Here is a 20,648-nt window from a genome sequence, read left to right as displayed (position 1 = left end):
TATTATTATTATTATTATTATTTATTATTAGGGAAGGTTTGGGGTTTTTTTCCACTTGTCTTTATATACCACAACAAACGTCGTGGTTTGTCATTGTAGGATCTTGTTCTTTCCAACTACTCAAAGAAACAGTGATAACATCAGTAGACTGCTAGGGAACAACATCATTTGATGTCTGCCACTGGACTGGTTTGTGTGTAAGGGTACAGTCTAGCTCTCCTGAAGTCAATACAGAAATTCCTACTCATCTCTGTGAGGATCAGACCAGTATTGCTGAAGACAGTTTTCTGTGGTTTTTTTTTTAAAAGACCAGAACCCAGGAGCATTTAATGTGAAGCACAATCAGTGCATGGGCAAGTCATTTGTTTGTGCACACAACTGCAAATCAGACATGTGATGGTTGTGGTAATTCTGGATTCAAATCTAATTGAAGTGGATTCATTAAAGCGGGCATTTTCCACTCAGCTTAAGACTTCCCGTGTGATCCAATATGAGTCCAGCAGGCAGAGTCCCATCCACAAGCACATTTCATTCGCCTCTCTGCCTTTTCTCATGTGCCACGGAGAAGCCAGGAGTAAACCACTGGGGCAATGCATGTCTACCAAACAGCTGAGGTTCTCTGGCACCTATGAACAGTGGCACTTAACAGCCAAAAGCCATTAACGCTGCCCCTGTGGGAAGAAGGATGTGTGCCTAGAAGGGCAATTCATCCAGTTGCTAGTACAGCAAGGAGCAAGGCAAGAGACCCACGTGCCACCACTGTCCATTCGAAGGAGAAAAGGGAGACTGGGAGGACTGAGAAGCATACTGTCACCCCGGCTGTGAGCTGGCATATCTCTCAGGGAGCTGACCTTAGCTGCCAGGGGCTCAAGCTTGCCAGAGACCACCATCGCCTGTGCCCTGAGAGGAGAGGAGAGGAGAGGAGAGGAGAGGAGAGGAGAGGAGAGGAGAGGAGAGGAGAGGAGAGGAGAGCATCGCATCGCCTGTGCCCTGAGATGAGAGGAGAGGAGAGGAGAGGAGAGGAGAGGAGAGGAGAGGAAAATAGGGGGAGACCACTGCTTGTGCCAGGAGCACGTCCCAAAACGTGCAGCTGACCCCAGTAACTTGTGGCTTCTCTGGGCGTCGATCAGGCCCCGCTCCGATGAGGTCGGTAGGCACGCATCAGCCCTGCAGTAGCAGACGTAAAACAAAAATCAGGGCCCAAGCCTGAGGATCAGGGCCCTCTCCAGAGGAAAAAAAAGAGCGAGCTCCTCTCCCAGTGCTACGCCCTTCCTTTCCAACCTCTCCCCTAAATCCAGGTTACCTAATTCCAACATGATTTACCTCACAGCTGCCACTTTGAAATGCTTTCCTCCTGTCACCCTTGTGTGCCCTTCACTATTTCTTAACCACTCTGTCACATGCCTTGCCTTGCATGACTTAATCGTTTGAGACTTTGGACTCGATTTACATATATAAACAAATAAAAAGATACACACCTGCAGTTGCTTTGGCCAGCTGGCAACTGCCTGAGCAGCAGCTGCATTCCTGGATCATGACGTTTAGCAGGGCAACAGATGTGACTTACACGAAGTGCTCCTCATTGATAGCCATTGGCAGCAACCAGTGCCTTTGCTCCCCTTGACCCTTCTCCCATGAAGATGAGGTACAGCAAGAGGCAGGCCCAGAGCACCAAATCCAGCCATCTCTGCTCCTTTTTGTGCAAGCACCTTGCATGTGCTCCAGCACACGGCCCAGGAAATTCAACCAGTACTGTGGGAGTGGTTGGGAGTCTCCATGCAGGAATTGAGATGCAGCTGTATCCCAGTCGTACGCACAGGTAGCAAAGACAGGGCATGTTCCTGAAACCTCACTGTCTCCATCCGATAGCTTGCAATGGGAAAGGAGAATGGGAAGGGTGGGATGAGAGGACAGACACATTGATATCAAACCCCGACTTCCTTTAAATAATTAGCAAACCTCCCTTTGCCTTCTGCGTATGGGCAAAACCTCAGCTATGTTGTCTTTATAATCTGAGGCAGGTGGCAGTCATGGCCCAGGGTACCCCCTTTGTCCCTACCACATAAGCTGTTTGAGGATTTCATCTCAGCTGTAAGCTTGACAAAAGCATGGTACCACCAAGGGCCAACCGTCAAAGCGTCCTGATATTTAAATTCGGTGTGCAAATGTCAGTGTGGCTCCTGTCTTGAAAATTTTGACAAAAATGGTTCCAGATATTACAGACCCCAACTGAATGTGGCTCAGAGGCAAACAAAAATCTATGGATAGCTATTGCACTGACAAAATCCAGACATTTCTTCCTGCAAGACTTAAGGAAAAGAAAGACGTAGTTAAAGCCCTGCTTAGTTTCAAGGGCACATTAAGTGCTCAGCACTTTCTGATGAGGGATTTTGAGTATGACATTTGAGGAACTGAGGTTAATAAATGATCAAACATGTTTTTAATAGTTAACATTGCTTGGCATTGCGTGAAAAGCATTGGTAGCTCCTGTGGCAGGAATGAGAGTGCCCACATGTTTTAAGTCAGGCATGTGTTTAAACACTTGAGTCAATTAAAACTCCAGGGCAGCGCAAGTTTCATTAATAATAATCCAGTGTTTCACCACAGGATACTCTAATTGTTCCTCATCAGGAAGATGTGATCCCAGGGACAGAAAGATTAAGCTTTTAAGAAGCGCAAATGATAACATTCAAAGCACTACCCTAAATGATAATGAATTGCCTGTTCATCTTGTAGACTTTGATGATAGCAACCAAAACACATGCATGTTGGGCAGCTGGTTTTGGGGACAGACTTCCCCTGGATTACAGCAAATCGCTGGATAGCAACCTATCACGGCTTAAGGAGTCCCGGTACGTCACGATACTTCACTCTTCCAGTTCAATTTTCATAAGACCCTTGGGAGCTTTGCAACCCAATAATTAAGCCTCTCTACTCTATTGAGAAATAAGCATGTAGGAGCAATACAGCATCTCAGCATAAGCAATGAGAAATCTGGATGATTGATGTGATTTCGGAAATCCTGTGCATAGATGTCATCGGTCCCTAGTCCCAGGTGGCAACTCTAAACTTTACCCAACGTGGTCATCCTTGCCACATGGTAACTGTGCAGAAGGCACTGGCTATGGAGATGCCTTTGGAATTAAAACAGCAAGTGAAAGCAACAGAGATCAAGGGAGATCAAGACTGTCTCAGGGACCTCTGGGGAATGCTTTCTAAGTCAGGATTCGTTCTCTCCACCTAACCCCTAGCCACCCTGGCCTTCTCTCCGCACTCTGCTGCTTGTGACTCAAACACCTGTAGCCACGAACTGTGCAGGAAAGCTGTCTGGAGCCAGCGTGCAACCGCACGAGAGACCAGTGTGTGGAGTAACTTCTCTCTCTTTGTTTCTCACATTTAGAAAACCTCTCCCTGCCTCATTTCCCCTAACCTCTGTTGGAGAACCAACCAACATGCTGCAGCGTGAGGTGAGGCGGGTGAATATCCATGACACAAGCGGCAAAGCAAATCGAACCACTCATCATCACCATCCCTTCTCACCGTGGCCCTAGAAGGCATTTACTCTTGTTCCCAGCAGGGCAGCTCAGACAAGTGACATTTGGGTCCAAGCCCCTGGTGGTCAGCCTCTGAGGGGACACAGGCAAGGCAGCTAAGGTTCTTGTTAGCAGTCTCAGCCAGCAAGTTACTCCTCTGGCAGGATTTTATTCTGTGTTGTGTTTTAAGCTAACACCAAGAATTCTCCTGCTCCTCATGTGCACAGCGTTGTAGGCAAAAGCCATGTTAGAAAGATGAAGAAGAAAAAAAAAAAAAAAAGGTAGTATTTTATTGCAGTAGTGCAAATGAAAGGGAACTGAAAGCAAGGCTGTGAAATTGCTGGGAACTAGACTAACGAGCAGGAGAGTTGCAGTGCATTCAAGGGCTTGGAAAGATCTCCCCAGACGTGTGTGGTGCTGTCCAGAGTAGGTTGTGCAGAGAGGAGACATCCCAATGGAGCGCTTACAGATCGATGGCACAAAGAGAACACCTGGTGTGGGTAACGACTGGAGCTTAGCATCATGGGCAAAGTAATTAACTAATTAGAAAATACAGGATAAACACATGATAGAAGCTGATAGGAGAATACGTGACAGAAAGAAGATGAAACAGATTCAACCTAGATGAAGGGCGATCATGGGATATATTCAGAGGGCTGGGCAAATGGTACCCTCTCCACGTGCTGGTCAGCCACCGGCTGTCACCTGTGTCACCCTCAATCAAGGGGCCTTTCTGTCAGATCCTCTTTGGAGTCTAGCCTTATGGCTGGGCAAGGCCAGGAGAAGTTGGGTCAGAAACCGTCTCTGGAGCACTTGGGCTATAGCCAGCGGAGGAGCAGCTGCCTGCTGGGGTGCTGACGATGGGAGGGGCAGACCCTGGAAGTAGCAACCACCAGCAGCACCTTGGCATGTCAGCACAAAGCACCCGGGCACCTGGCTCTGTTGACTCACTGTGACAGCAAACGTGCCGTTCTGCATTGAGAAAAACTCCAGGGATCAGGCCCGAAAGACAAGCAGCCGCTGTCCCCACTGTCCCCACGGCTGCTGAGCGAGCCAGCAGCAGCCATACTGTGCACGATGCAAGGAGGTGAGCGTGAAGAAGCCAGGCGGCTCTCGGGGGTCTGTCCAGACCAGAGCTGCAGCAGTGGAAGCTGAGATTTTCCCAGGGCAGGTTAAAGCCGGACAGAAGTCAGCATTAAAGACAGATCCAGAGATACAAAAGCTCAGATTTACATAGAATTACTTCACCACATCATTCACAAATGCTCTTTGATCTTGAGTCATCTGTTGCTATAATTACTGAAAGATGGTTGATGCAAACACACTTCCCACTGTGGCTGGGTCACTGCAGCGGGACTTGCTTGCTCTAGCACTGACCCAAGCCTGCGTTCCCATTCCTTTCTCTGTTCAAAGGACTTCACGCTGAGGGTTATCCGACAAGTAACTATTCTTTGGATATCAAACCTTCTTGACCGGCAGTCAGTTAGCCCTTTACCATGTGTATGAAGCAATCGCTGTGTAAAGAGGCTCTAGTATAAGGGGGAGCTATAGAGAGAGCTCATCACGGGCAGATAAACTACTAAGCCGTGCCTGAGGGTAGCTCAGGATCAGACAGTTCGGGTGCTTATCTGCGGATGATCGCTGCACCTTTTGATGTTCCCCCGCTGCTGTTTGGACAAGCCCATTCAGGAGCTGTTCCAGAAAAGCCACTCCACTTTACGGTTTTAGCACGGTAAGACAGGATCTGATCCTCGATGTAAACACGCCTTCAATAAAACAGGTGCATTTTATCTTCTGCAGCTCCCTACCTCGCAGCCTGCCTCCGCCAGCGAGGTCAGTCCTGCGTGCCTCCCGCTGCTCCCTCTGCCTGCGGATGGCATTCCTACGGGACAGGCCACAACTTGCCTTCGTTTTCTTTGATGCTGCCTGCAGGCTGCAGAGGATATGCCGATGCGGGGAAGAAATTGCTGCTTCATGAAAAAGGGAGAAGGGAAATCATTGGGAGTAAGGATGAAAACAGAAGACGGCTCTAACCTCTTGGGGACAAGAGAGAAAGGAGGTACTTTAGAAATGCTGTCTCCCATGCAACCATTACTCCAGGGGCTGGAGTTTAGTCTTAATTAAAAACAGTTGCAGACTCCAAAGCATGTTCATAGAGGAGCCAGCACTGTCAGTTTTTGTCTTGAGATATGGCTGGGACAAAATGGGGACCGACACAGCCCTTGGAAACAGCCAGCATTAGGAGAAAGCATCTGCACAAGCACAGCGGCATGGACCGCTGAGGGGCAGGTTCGCATCTGTGGAGAGTCTACAGGGCTGGCGCTGAGACACAGGCCCATGTGTCCCTAAAGGCTGCCTGAAATAAAGATAGAGTTGCCCGTTCCAGAGACAGGACCAGAACGAGATGCAAACGTCTCCAGGTGCAGCAGGGAAGAGACAAAGGCCTGCAGACACACCACTCACACATAGGGCCTTCCTTTAGTAACCACTTGAATGTTAAAATACTTCCAGCAAAACATTCCTCTCCGTCTCAGGCTGGATACCTCCCCATCTCGGTGCAAAGGTCTTTTACCTGCTACTAAGCGTGATGAAGCTTCGCAGAGAGACTGTGCAGAGCGTGGCAGCCGCTTGTACCCAGGGTGGAAGAGAGGATTTGGCCCCAGTTGTTTTCTGTGGGGTGGGAGGAGGAGTTTTAGTGAGGAGGTGGTCAGGGAGGCCGGACGCCGCTGCCTTCCTAGAGTTTGGTGTGCGACATCCCACCCATTTTAAGTTAGAAATTGCCTTGGTCCTATCTGAACTCACTGCTCTTTCTCTCTTTTCATGCCAACAGCAGGAATGACATCAGAGGCACTGAGTCATGAGCAGATGTGCCTTAGACTCTGCCACGTTAGCCCAAACACTGTGCCCTCTGGTCTTTTAAAAAAAAACCTTCCTAAAGCAGGTCTCTGTCACCCATGTTAAAGGCCAGTTTACCAATGATGTAGTCCATTGCCAATCAGGAAAGGAGAGGGCTTTTTATTGGTTTTATCAGTTTGCACTTTGCCATATCAGTGGTTTCCATTTCCACTTACTTCTCCTTCTCATCCATGCAGTTTCACTTGCTCCCAGGGCAGTTACAGTCAGATTATGTACGTTAGCAGTTGCCACATGGTGATTTGACTTAAACAAATAACGTAACAAATAGCACACAGGAAATGAGAGGAGAAAATATTTATGGGAAGTGTAATTTTGGAGAAACAGGCCACTTACTTAGTGAAGTTTGTTTCAGATGCTCTGTTTGGGGGCTCTTTTGCTTATATGTCACATAATTCCTTAGGCAGGAGAAGGGGGAATTCCCCTGTATATGTAACTGTAAGGTTTTTATAATAAAACTACAGAAGAGGCTCAAATGGGAATACAGACTTTGAAAAGCCAGGATTTCACAAGCAGAAGATCCATGCTGAAAGTTCCAGGTTAATCCTCACTGTTGCAGTGGCGATACAATCTCTAAGAAGAAGAGCCTTTTCTGGCTTTCTGTTGCCTTGGATCAAAATCTGACTAGCTCGTTGCAGTAAGTCACGGTCCAGAAAGCCTGCAGCTTGTCCCAGGCCTCGATACATCTTTGATATCCTCGAACCTGAGCAACGAAGCCTGGTGTATCTGTGATCTAGAGCTGGATGCGAGTTCCTCCCCTTCCACCCATGGCTTGAGGGTAGGGGCTCTCTAAATCGTTCTGGTGTTGCAGTCCATCCGCCCCAGTGAGGAGGCCAAGGGAACTAAGGGTAGTTGTCGGCAGTCATCACAAGCAAATCCACAGGGATCTCAGTTGAGCAACGCCATTCACTTCCAGCTGCTTGAAACCCGAGTCCCGCTTCGCTCCCACACCACCCAAGGCAGCTGCCCGCTAGAAATCAAAACTATTACTGTAGAAAATCTCAGGAGTGAGGTCCTGAGGGAAGGACTCGACATAGCCCTGGCCCTTCACTGCTTCCAGCTCCTCTCTCGCTTCCTTCTGTAGATCCTCAGCTTTCTTAGGACATCCTCAGTCCCCTTCTGCCTGTTTTCCTGCTCCCGTTATAACAAGATAAGAGGGATCTCTTACAGGCCCTGCCTGCTCCCTCCTGAAGCAGCCCTTCCAGCAGAGCAGTTCTCCAGTCCCACTGCTCTCTTGTCTCTCACCAGATCTGTTGCCACGCACAGGAGTCAAGCCCTTGCTCCCGGGAAGCCAGCTCTAGCTTGTCTTCTGGATAGAAAAGAAAAAAATTACATTTTCTGTTCCCTTGAGATGCACAAACACATCCTCAAGGCAAAATGTTTTCTTGGGGCAGAAAGTTGAGACCTAGGCTGCAGTCTGGGATCGAGACTCAATACAGGAGCATGCTCATCTTTCACGTCGTGGTGCATGTGTGCACCAGTGGTGATCAGGACGGGTGCATTTGCTCATCAGCCAGCCTCTTGGCTTCCCAACCACTTTCTTGTGCGGGGTATTCTTCCTCTTTCTTCTCTTCAGGTTCCCTTTTCATAGGGACTGCTCCCCTTCCCTCATTCTACCTCCAAAGACTGTAATTTTCATTAATTTCTTTGTGTTATAATTTGCTTTTCACAGTTACGTTTAATACTGTCTCAGATCTTAAATGCAATATATCATTACTACCTTTTGACAGACAAATATTTTCACCATTGTCAAAATGAAACACACTAATGATGTTATGGCAACAAAGCAATTGCATTGTCAAAACAGAAAATTCACGTTCTTTAGGATTCCCGTTCTGTGGGAAATTGCCAGCTCTGGAGTTTTGCTCCTGTCTGACCATGGGAAATGCTAGAAAGTCACTTCCGAATGAAAAGACGCTCCACAGACTTTAACCCTCATGTTTTTCAGACATCTCCAGTGACTATTAACACAAATCATTGAATATGTATTATCTAGGTCCATTCCAGTTCAACTGCAGGTGCTTTCTGGAAGGAAGGAACATCTGACATCTCTCATACCTGAAAATAACTCACTTTGCATTAGCATCACCAAACCACTGAGATATTCCAAGCCAAATCTGACCTCTGGCTCTGCAAGGATCAGCCTCACTAAAGCTCATACATGTCGTAACAGCCCGGTTACCAGCTCCCTGATAGGAAAGCAAGTGGAAAAGTACTGCCAAGACGGACTTCCCTCACCCCCTCATCAAGGGCCGATGACACAACATAGCATGCCTGGTATCCTCTATTTCTCAAGCATCCTCTGTGCTAGGGAGGGACCTCTTCGAAGTCTGCAATAGATGGAGCTGATAAAGTGCAGCTACGAAGAGTTGGTAGGTCACATGAGGCATAGCTCAAGATGGCAGCATCAAGAATTATGTCGCATTTGGTTGATCCATGTATCACCACCTCGATTGCAGAAAGGATCAAAGCATCTATAAATAGTTTAAGTAACCTGTACCCTTGAGAAGGACTGTAGGGAATACTGGTTTTTAGGTCACAAAACAAGCAATTATGTGCCAAGAGGAAATTGCCCAAATATTTGCAATGCATTGTTGCTTTTCTTAATTTCACCTTCATGGTGTGGCAGTTCCAAAGGGTCAATTATGTTTCCAAAAGATACATGTTTCTGTAATTATACTGGGTCTACAGTTAAAGTAAGATGTGCCCTGCAATCTGACACTTGACTATGGGAAATACTGTGGGTATGGGTAAGGCAGGTCAGGTAACCCATGAGCATCCTCATGTAATGACTGCCTTTCATTTCATCTAATTGCTGGTCTGCCTTGAGAAGCACCACAGCTTTCTCAGGCTGCCAAAGAGCCAAGCTTTCTGCCTCTGCTCCATGCCTTGATCATTTCCCAAAGCCCATCAGGGACCTGAGTTTCTGGGTGTGGTGACAGGAGGCAGCAGAGAAACACGGTGGTGTCCTGAGCCAGGAGTGAATTTCACTAGGAGAAGAAGGGAGCATTTTAAATATCCATAGTCCCAGAAAGAAGGCAAATCAGATCTTATAATTGACACAAGGCATCTCACCTAAAGAGGTGCAATTCCTCTACGTTTGATTCTCAATTTTTAATTCACTGGATCTGAAATAGTTTGAGAAAATAAAGGCATGTGATGCAAAAGAAAGCTTGGCCCAAGATTCACACCAAAGGTTTTCCGGGTTCACCCTGCCAGCGTTCACAGAAAACAGCTGTCACATAGGAAGCCGCAGGTCACATTTTCCATCTTGTATGTGGAAAGGGATGCGTGAAGTGTGGCATCTCCCTCCAGTGTCAGCATCTGAGCAGCGAGGAGGTACTGAGCCACTGAGCTAGTGTCCAGGCAGCGGTGGGGGGCTGGCAGTACACTCCTCTCCTGGGGGCAGAAAGCCGGTGGGGTAGCAGAGCAAGAGTCCTTTCCGGCTTGTTTCTGCTCTGCCTATTTAGCCTACATCTGGCCAGACGTGCAGCTGACGCACTGGCCTCATCGGACGTGAGTAGTCCTGCTTCTGAAACGAGTAATGCTGAGTGGGAGAGAGGTGATAAACAGCAGCCCACTCCGTGAAACTGTGTTTACTCATGGCACCGCTCTTGGGAGCTGTGTAACTCTTCCAGCCTCTGCTTTGAGGCCTGCTGCTCCAGCCTCTTTTTCCAATATTTGGGTTTTTTTCTAGAGCTTTCTCGTGATTCATGAGGCTATTCTGCTAGGAAACAAAGGCAGGAGAAGCCCACCCGTGGGGAGAGCCCTGACAGCAGGAAGGAAGTGATTAGCAGGTGGCATTCAGAGCTCCCACTCGTAGCCAGCCCTTCCCTACCAACAGAAAATGCTCCTGCTTTGAAGTTTATTTGGAAAGCTTTAAAAATACTTACTAATTGCCTTGCATAGACCCACTGATATACGAGGAACACTTTGCAATGTAAATGTGCTCTCTTGGTACACTGAGAATTAGGTAACAGGGCCAAGCTCATACTTCTTGTAGGAACATAGCTCATCACCACCGCAGCTTGTCTCCAGAGGCCTTAAGTTATTCTTTTCCCTTTATTCATAGTGAGTGGTTTCTGCGCTGAAAAAATAACGTGAAAATGTGTACACTTGGTGTCTCTCTGATCAGTTTTATGTCCCATCTGTAGCACTAGCCAGAGAACTCTGAAGTTCACCCAGCCCAGTCCATCTTTGTCAGCAGACAGTTAAAATGAGTTCCCATTTCCCAACAAAAGCATACCTGGAAAGCAAAAAGATTAACTGGCCATTGTAGAGACACAGTCCTTCCCCGTTCTGTTGCAGGGCCTAACCCGTGGCTGTTGGTGCTGATGCACAGAGCTGGGAGCTATAGCAGAGTCTCCAGGAGGACAGGGAGGTCACGTAATGCAACAAACTGTAATGGAGCCAGCTGCTAGATGGGAGAACATCCATAAACCAGAAAACGTAAGTGAGTGAGTGTTTCTGCAAGATAAATACACATAGAGTTAGCTGGAGCCAGTCTGAACTGACAGGGGCATGCTGGGGCAGGGGAGGTGTGTGAATAGGGAAATGAAAAATTGACTACTACTAAGAGTGGGTGGATTTCAGAAAAGATGTGTTACTCTAGCGAAGATTCAGGCCAGGTGAAATGGGATGCCAGAGAGAAAAGTACGGGACTGTTGTCCCAGCCAGCTTCCTCCTTCTGAGTATTGGCCATGTTTACGACCGTTTTGCCTTATCCCATAAAATAAGCACCTCCATCTGTTGCCCTGTAATCTTCGTCAGCTTTTGGATCTCTGTGAAGGAATAGTAAAGATGGGAGCAAAGACATTTTATGTAAGCAGCAATCCTTGAAACATTGCAGCCTGGTTCTACCAAGACATTTAGCCTTCCTTGCAGCTCATGGACATAATTCCCTTTCCTCATCCCTCAGCCAGCCCTGATTGCCCTGAGACTGTGACCCAGCTGTATAGAGAGATACTGGCTGGCAGAAGTGCTCCTTTGACACCTGCATCGTGATGAAGTGCCATTGACTCAAGGAGATCTGGATCAGGTCTTCAGAGAGGAGAGAACCTACCAGTTAGAGGAAACTGGTCAAGGGAGATAGCAAGGGCTGATTTTTCACTCATTTGATAACGTTATTGTAGAACTAAGGGAACAAACGTCACTCACGTTCAGTCATTTGCAAATAATCAACCTAAAGTAAACCATCCCCAGTTATTTCTCCTTCGGGTGTAGGCAACTTCCAGGTCCTGGCTGGGTGGGGGATTTCCTGTCTGCGTTTAGTTTGTACCTCTTCCAAGGCTTGCGGTTTGCCAGGTGGTTTGTGCATTCCATTAACACCTGCTGGATGTTTAACTCATTTTTAATGTTACAACTTGGGGAGTGAGTCCTGACTTCTGCAACTGGCAGAATTCATCCTGGCAGATGAGTCTGTGCCTTCTTCTGTCTGCTGTGAGCCAGAGGGTTTGCTCAGCTTTGTTTCGCCGAAAATTACCTTGATAGTATAGAAACGGAAACCAAATAGCTAGAAAGAAGGGGAGCAACGCAGGAGCATAGCTTCCAAGTTGTCTTTGTTCATTTGCCAACGGGCTATACAAAGCCTTGCATTTTTTCTGCGGACTCTAAAAAGCACCCTCCACCCTCCCAAACAGAAAGTAAAACTCATGAAATCTTCCCAGTCTACACATGAAGCTGCCTCAAATGAGGCTGGATCAGCAGCGCACTGGGAAAGCTTCTCCTGAGCACGATGAAGGAAACAAAATCTTCCATTTTCCTGAACACCAGTGAGCTACCAGTATTTCTGAGTACACGTAGTTAGTGTGTATTCTGAATTAATAGGGAGCCAGCTTAACCTTATTTTTACCCAACTCCAAATCATACAAGTTCAACAAGATCAGCTACAGCAGCCTTCTCTTCGGAGCAAGCACACCACAGAAACTCACTGACTTTCAGATGCGACCATCTGCTTCACTGAGCAGAACAGGCGCTTTGTCTCGGTCCACTTTTGGTCAAGCAGCATTTGCACCTTGTAGTTTGGTGGAGCTGCATCAACTTGGAAGTGCTGCTTTTATTTTTCAGTTTCTGCTTCACAACCTTACAGGCTGTGAATAGATATATTTAAAATATATCTGCTGTGAGTAGATATGTTTAAAAAGCTAGGTTGAGAGGGGCATTTTTGTTAAGGAGGAACCAAAAAAAAAAAATCAAAGAAAATACAGCCTTTTACATCGACCTGAAAGCATGTTTTCAACAGAGTGAAAGGAGGACTCATAAAAACTTTGTTTGGTGTTGACTAAAACATTTCCTTTTTTCAGCATCTAATCCTAGCTATTTTCACCACGAACACATTTATAAAGGAAAAAATCCAAAGAGGTTTCCTTAAATAGAAAGGAAATTATATGAAAACAAAACGAAACGAAAATGAAAAATGTCATCCCCTCCTAGTCCTTGACTCAGCCAAATGTATTTACCAAATCCAAGCTATAATCCTTGTTTCCTGAAAGTGTATTTCTTTGAGTGTATAAACAATCCACCAGATGATTAAAATAATATTAATGCATCCAGTGGTAGTATTTAAATATATTCTTGCCATAGTTTCTTTTCAAGTTTCACGCCACAGTAAAGATCTTTACGGTTTTGACAAATGTTAACCCACAGGCTTCTCGGGTGAATAGGAACTTTTCATCAGAAGCTGTGGGTTTTGCTGTGGCCTGGACGTACTGGTCCCCTGGGGTGTTAACCCCAGCAGCGCAGCATCTCTTTTTCCAGATAGATACTGAAGAGCAGCCCCCCATCAGTACAGAGTTTCTGAAATAAGAGGGAGGTGCCCCCCACCCCACTGATACTAGCTAAGATCTTAGCATGGAAGGATCTTTGAGGCACTTGGAGGTATTTCATTTGACCTGCAGCCATGACAATAAATTTTAATTAGAGTCCTAGGCAGTTTAAAGGTACAGTCATGGATGTGCGTATCCATACTCATGTAAAATCCATCTCTGAGGTGCAGTGTTTCCATCACATGCCATAAATCCATCTCCAGGACACATTTCAGTCCTGTATCATAAATACGCAGGTGGCATGAATTCAAACGAGGTGCTCTTTAGGCACCACCTTTTCTTGAGCCCCGTTCAAAACTTCATGTGATTATAATGATAACAAAATGCTTCTACAAGGCTCCTCTTGTAATGAATTTTCTAATAGCACAGAGAGGAACTGGAAAGCATTAGCTGACAGCGTCATAGATATGTAAGTCAAAGCTGCCACGTCTCACTTGCTTTTGCTAAATCCAGAGCAGGCTCGCTTTGGCTAACGTGCAGCTTTTCAGCAGGATAAGCAAGTGTGTGTATGTATATACACACATACATATATATATAATATAATATAATATAATATAATATAATATAATATAATATATATGTTATTGTTTTTGTTGGTTTTTGGAGAACTGTGAAGTCAGGTTTGGGAAAATATATGCTCATTCGAATTTGTTCACTGATACCAGGTATGACTCTAAAGTTCTGGCATTTCGGTGTTAACAGCCCTGCCCACAGCAGAGCACAGCCCAGATACAACAAAACTACTTAGCATGAAGCCAGAAATCCCCATAGACCAGAAGCACACCAGAGCTGCAGTTGCCCTGTATGCCATCATGGTCTTTAGAGCTGTCAGGTCTGCAGCTCCCAGGAGTCTTAGTGCTTTGAGGAAAACAAAAGCCATGATATAGGAAGGCAAAACTGCTTCTTGTACTCTTGCTCTATACTCTTCTGTCAGCACAGGGCACGCAGGATGTTAGTATGAAGCCATATTACCTCTAAGTCTTTATTCTGCAGTGGCTGGAAGTTTCTAAAGAAATCCTCCACCCTTTAGGGCTGGGGCAGCGGGAGCACAGTTGAGTCTAAGACGAGCTCTCGGTGCTGAGGTCTGCGTGGCGTGTGAAGGATGTCTGGGTGGCTGTACATGCTTGGCTCATGAAAAGGCAGCAGGAGGGCTGGGATCTGTCCGAGCAGCCCAGGGTTCCCGAGTGCCTTTGTTCACACAAACCGAGCAGCTCCTCCCTGCCGATGGCAATGGGACAAAACCCATCTCCACACAAAACAAACACCACAGCAGAAGCTGTGATTTTACAGAATACCTCCCGCTGCCGAAATTGCTCACCGTTTACTCGGTAGACAGAGCGTCTTTGCCTGCTTGGTCTTCTGCCAGGCACGCTCAGGCACTGGCTGCTGCCCGTTGCTCCGACATGCTGACTGTCTTTCGAAGTGTTACAAGAACCCAGCTTGCGTGGGGCCAGCTCATTCCTCCCTAATTTGCCTTCTGCTTCGATCCAGAAAACACTGAGCAGGCAGGACGTCTCCTGTTCTCCTCTTGTCCGGCTGAGGTATTGGAGGGGCTGGGCAGCAAGGGGCCACGCACAGGCCACGTGAATGACATCATTGTCTTTAGGCCACAACTGCAAGGTGGTCCCCATTTCTCTCCCCATTAGGGTGGCTTTCCCATCACACCAGCAACCCTTGCTCTCTTGCCCTCTCTTGTTCTTTGGACAAAGAACGGAGAGATGAAGGGTTGAAACTGTTTTGCTCTGCGCTCAGCTGTGTCCGAGGGAACTGGACATAAGGGGCTGCTGTGGAAAGCATACGTGTGGCACATGCATGGTTTGAGACCTTTTAAGAGAGAGGCCATTTGAAATGGGGATTTCCATCCCTCTGTTTCTTTCCTGAGGAGTCTAGGACTCGGGTGTTTCTTTGGGGCCCAGACGAATGCAAGACATACATACACACACGCCTGGAAATCTGCCTGGAAAACCACAGACAGAGATGCAGGGAGAAACTGAGCGTGGGCTTCATGCTGCAAGAGCGCTCTTCCCTCTGAGCTTGCTCCTTCCTTCCAGGCAGCACCATGGCCTCCGGCAGGTATGGGTCACGGGCACCATATGCGAGCAGGCAGTTGAGGCAGGCCCCCAGAGCTTCAGTCAGCTCACGCGCGTTGCTGAATGCCGGGCGCAACAGGCACTTAGAAGCACATCTTTGCCAGCATCCTCCAAGGAAACGGGTACTGCTTTCCCCTGCTGGCAGAGAGGACTGGATGTAAGGAGTGGCTTTGGCAGAAAGCAGGGATCCTCTGTGCAGTTCTTGGTCTCACGTTGACTTATAGCTGCTGTCAGTCCTGTCATCTTCTCAGACATGGAAAGATGTGCTACATCATCAATCCTGTCGCCCTGACACTTCATTTGGGAGATTCTTCAGGGAAATATAGCAGTAAATCTGCAAGCAATAGATATTTGTAGATAGGTCATTCCTGAAACAGCAGGTACCTGAAAGCAACTGTTTTGACTAATGTCTTGTTGCATACCATGAAGTGACAGGGAAGAAAGAATAACAGTCACGTTATCTGCTCAATCAGAAGTCGGCACAAACCTCTGATGAGGAGCTGGGAGCGTCACCAGGAACATTCAAACAGGAGTTGAAGGCTGAAGAAAAATACTATATAGCCAGCCCCATTGTAAAAGCTACATTTCAAGGGTGAAAACAGAAATGGGGGGGAATTTTCTGCTGTCTGCTGAGGTCGAAGCAGGAGGTTTCCAGAGCAAAGGGCAGACGTGACTCAAGCGTATATGAAACTTCACCAGGAAATTGTCTCAAGTCCCACAATAATCACATCAGAGCACTTCACCCACAGGACTGGGCCCAGCTCACTCACATGCTGTCTGTGTGTATAGGAGGACCACTCGTCTTTAGATGGCCTAGTCAGTGATTTGTATGGATGATGCAACCAGCCTAAGAGTGCACATCTAGAGCATAGCTTTGGATAAAGGGCATCTTTTCAAAGTTGTCAGGTGTCTGACATAGCTGCCGTAAGTCCAGCCACTTCTGTGGACTTGCAAAACACACAATAAACAAGTGCAAGTTGTGACACTTCTTGTCATTGGGATAGCCCTTCAAAGCCACCGACTCAGCGATAGCCAGAAAAACGTAGCACTGCTGGCAGGACTCCTCGGTAGCATCCGTCATTCGGGGAAGAGTAACGCAGAGTCCTCAAGGCTGCACAGAGACATGAAGCAAGGCCACATGTGCAGTGACACAGCCGCATCTTTGAGTCCACTCGGTTGGCTGGCGCGGGCAGGAAAACCTGCAGAAATGGGACCTCACCACCACAACAGTGCAGCGGTGGCACGTGGCCGTAGCTGGCATACACTGGCTTCAGCAGCACACAGCACAGGAGGGTCAGGCTGAGGGTTGGCACGTGATAGCATCAGTGATATGTCACTCATCAGCATCCTGGCTTTATTTTAAAAGCGAGCCAAACAGATGTCTGTACTGTATCCAGCTACAGCGGTTGTGGTGGAAATGCCACCAGCACAACACACAGGTGACCAGGGCAAAGCATGATATGCCAAAAGCTGGGAACGACAGTCCTGAGGGGCCTCATTTACCCCATTCCCCTTTGGACATGCACTCACGTGTGTGGGAAATAGGCAGCCACATGGGCTGGATATCCCAGAGAAAAGATGCCTCTAGGTCTGGTCTTGCATTAAGAATAATGTGTTGAAAATATCATTGGGAATGAAGGTATAATCTCCCTGCTGAAAGCTTCTAGCCTCTAGATGAAAGGTACTTGCTATCCTCGTACAACAGAGCAGAAAATGGGGGACAGAAGCAGCCGTTGCTCTCGGTCCGTAGTGGTTGCAGGAGGAAGGCAGACCTGCTCGGGCAGCCCAGAAGGTGGCAAAACTCCCAGCAGTTCAAGCCCCTCAGACCCCAGCCCAAGCCCCATTAGTTCTGGCACGGCAGCCGGTCCTGCAGCCTGCAGCTACACATGTGTTTAGAAATACTTTGAAAAGCAGGTAGACTGGGCCCTGCCAGGAAAAGGAGTGAGTAATTGGCTACCTGCAGCTGAGGTTGCTCAGAGTGGAAGCCTTGTATCAATTGCCCAACCATCACCCCCTTCCTTCCCATTGAAGTGCATAGCGTGCAAGATAAAATCAGCTCCAGACAGCTTATGACAAAAAGTTGAGTGTAGGTGTCTGAGAGATTTAAAAAAAATAATAGAGAAAGTTTGTTCTTATCCAAGCGGATTTCCTGGAGCGATGAGTGAGCCTGGCATGTTTCTACTCTACCTTTGGCATGTGCCTGTACATCTGGGCAGGCTGACACAACCTCGTCCATTTCTACTGAGAAAGGAGCAGTTACCCTTACAAGTACTCTGTTAGAGCCTGCTCTGTCCTCGCCTCTGCTGCACCAGCCATAGCACCAGCCCTTGTGCACGTTCACTGTGCGCCCTGTGGGGCAGCGACACTGGAGGGAGCAGGGGAGAACTAACCTGCATGGAGAGCGTCTTGCTGCTGTTGCCTTGGGGTGCCATACCTACCGTCTCTGCTTGCTGCTCTGGGCCAAAACCGACTGCCTCCTACCACAAGCAGCTCCAGTAAATGAGACCCTTGGCAGCCTCCCATATTCCTGTACTCACTCGTGGCTATGACAGGCCAGAGAAGCTCTTTGCTCATTCACCAGGCATCCTAACAGATGCTCTCTTCTCTAGCCACCTGGGAAAATGTTTTTCCCGCCAACAGATGTTTGGGAAAACAGCTCCCCCGAAAAGAAACCAAAAAACAACCCTCCCAACAAATAAACGACTTTCTGCATTTAAACCTTTCAGGCAGTCCATTCCGGTTCCTGGTGTTTGTGTGAGCGGAGAGAGACACTGACACATTTTGTACTGAAAAATGTGGAAGAGTTAGGATTGGGTTTATTTCCAGATTTTTTTTCCCATTTTGTGCTTTAAAACTGCTTAGAAACCTTTGACAAGATGTCTCAAACACTTTTGCCTGCTACTCACACCCTGGTGATCTCAAGCATGCCGATATTTCCGGTCAGATAAAGCTTTTCATTCAACCTGGGTGATTTTTTCCTAACAACTCCTTGATTTACTGAGACATAAGTAAACAAGCAGCCCTCCAGTCACCTTGCAGTGAACTCAGGAGCAGCCATTTAACAAAAAGGAGCCAGTGAGAGGGGAGGGGAGAGGATGGGAGGGCAGCACAACGCCCGAGCTTGTCCTCAGACTGGGAGCTAGCTGCGCCTGCCTTCTCACCTGCATTTCCCAGGAGCCCCACGGCCAGAGATGTCGGCTCCATATCCACATACAGCACAACATACATCACTGAAGTCTGCAAAAGCCCAGGAGAGAAGGTGATGTGGAGGTTGAGGCAAATCAAGCCACCCATCTGCTGAAGTCGCCCAGGGGATCATTGGCAAAACAGGTCTTTTAACTTGGTCCAGCACTCTCCATCTTAGACTCTGTTGCTTCTCCATCGAAGAGTGGAAAGGTGGGCTTTCAGGTTTCCACGTGTATCACCACAATGCTGAATGGGAGTTTGGAAGGTTTGAACCCAACTCAATACAGCGCTGGCTTCAGCCTGACACCTGGAGCATAAACAGGTTTTCTTTCTGTTCCACCTAAGGAGTAGGGACCAGGGGACCGACCACCGTGCAACTGCCAGGCACGTCCATCTTTACTGGGGAATTCAGCAGAGGAGCCTTGTTTGCTGCTTAACAAGTACACAGCAGAAACCACGGGATTTCAGAGGCTACCGGCAGGAGCACACTAACAGGGAACCACTGTGGGCATGCAAAGAGGATGCACTGGAGCACGGAGCCCACGCTGGCCATGCCCTCCTGCGGATGCAGGTTCACCGTGTGCATCCCTGGAGCTGGCACAGCTCTTCCCGCAGAGCCCAGCCGTGGCTGCGGGAAGCCCAGCCTGCACCGCTGCGCGTGCGGCACAGGACGGACCCACTGGCTGCTCTGCCTCAGGAGGGCAACACGCTCTCTGCAGCTCAAGTCCAAACCCAAGTTCTGCTATGAGCTCTTGTTTCAGATAAACTTATATCCTCAAACTGTGCCAGCTGCTAAAACTATTTTGGGTTGAGAATTACTAGACTTAGGTAGCAGGAGAGTAAGATATATTATAGCTATTTGCCCTACAGCTCTGTTTAAAACCAAAAGCAAGCGTCTAGTTAGCTTGGCAACCCTTCCATTCATGTGACCTGGTAGCTGCAACGCTTGGCTTTCCAGCCTGTAGCTCAGGGCTGCTCTGGCTGGGTTTCCGTGCCGTGCGTGTGAACACCGTGACCTCTGGTGGCCACACTGGAGCTCGGCGAGCGTCAGGACATCTGGTGGCAAAGCGTTCCCCAGGATCACTGTGGTAGGCCCAGATGGCTGCAGAGAGATGCCTAAGGATAAACAAGGTCTAACTAATTACCTTGGAAGCTTTCTCCCTCCCAGACGCACGCACACCCTCCCGAGCCACCGGGAGAAGAATGCAGCCTGCAGCAAACCCACTGTCCCTTGCATCATCATTTTGGGGGCTGAAAGCATGCAGATGAGAATCTGGGGTCCCCTGGGAGGGCAGGTGGAGACACAGCTTGCGACTTTGTGTTGCCATTACCCGACTTGCTTGTGTCGGCGGAGATGACGTGAAGACAACATTTGGCTGTACTTTGGTCTCAGTTTAGACCGAATCTCATTGTGAGTGTTCAGCAGTGAGGATCTGTCACCAAATGAGGTGCAGGAAGGCTTGTACCGATAGCTTAAATCAGTACATGTCTCAGGAATCCCCTAATTAGTGGGGAAGCCCCATTTCTCCTTTGCCTTTGGAACATATGTGTATCCGGGAGCTAAGCTCTTTACCCAGTGAAATGTCCAAATCCGTGATGGATTTACTGGTGTAAGTACACACCACAGAGGGCGCCTGTAGAGTTAGAGACGTGAGCGTGCAGCAACCAACTCGGCCCTTCCTCCACGGAGGCGGCAGAGATCCTACCATTTTGCACCTATTTTGTGTGTGAAGCTGCAAGTAGCATCTACGCAGACCCTTTGTTCCTCTGCACTTTGTTCTGAAAGAGGAGGTATGAATAGATGGGACAGGCTAAAACTTGGGGTAAGTCAGATACAGCATGAATAAGAAAGGTCTTTCAGGTAACATCCCTGGAAATATGTTAAGATACAGGCAACAAATCTGTCTGCAGGGGAGGAGCCGGTGGTTGGGAGTTCAAGAAGCAAATTTAGAGTCATGGAAGTGCCAGCAAACTTCTCCTTAGACTTGTGCGCTTCCGAAAGTTGGCTCCTGCTCTGTTGGAAATCTGGGGCCAGCACGATTGAGAAGCACCTAGGCACCAGCTCTGTCTTGGGCCCCAACGTGGCCCAAACGGAGAGCCAA

Source organism: Aptenodytes forsteri, unplaced genomic scaffold (genome assembly GCF_000699145.1).
Source record: "Aptenodytes forsteri isolate BGI_AS27 unplaced genomic scaffold, ASM69914v1 Scaffold467, whole genome shotgun sequence".
Lineage (NCBI taxonomy): Eukaryota > Metazoa > Chordata > Aves > Sphenisciformes > Spheniscidae > Aptenodytes > Aptenodytes forsteri.
Note: the sequence above shows the minus strand (reverse complement) of the source record.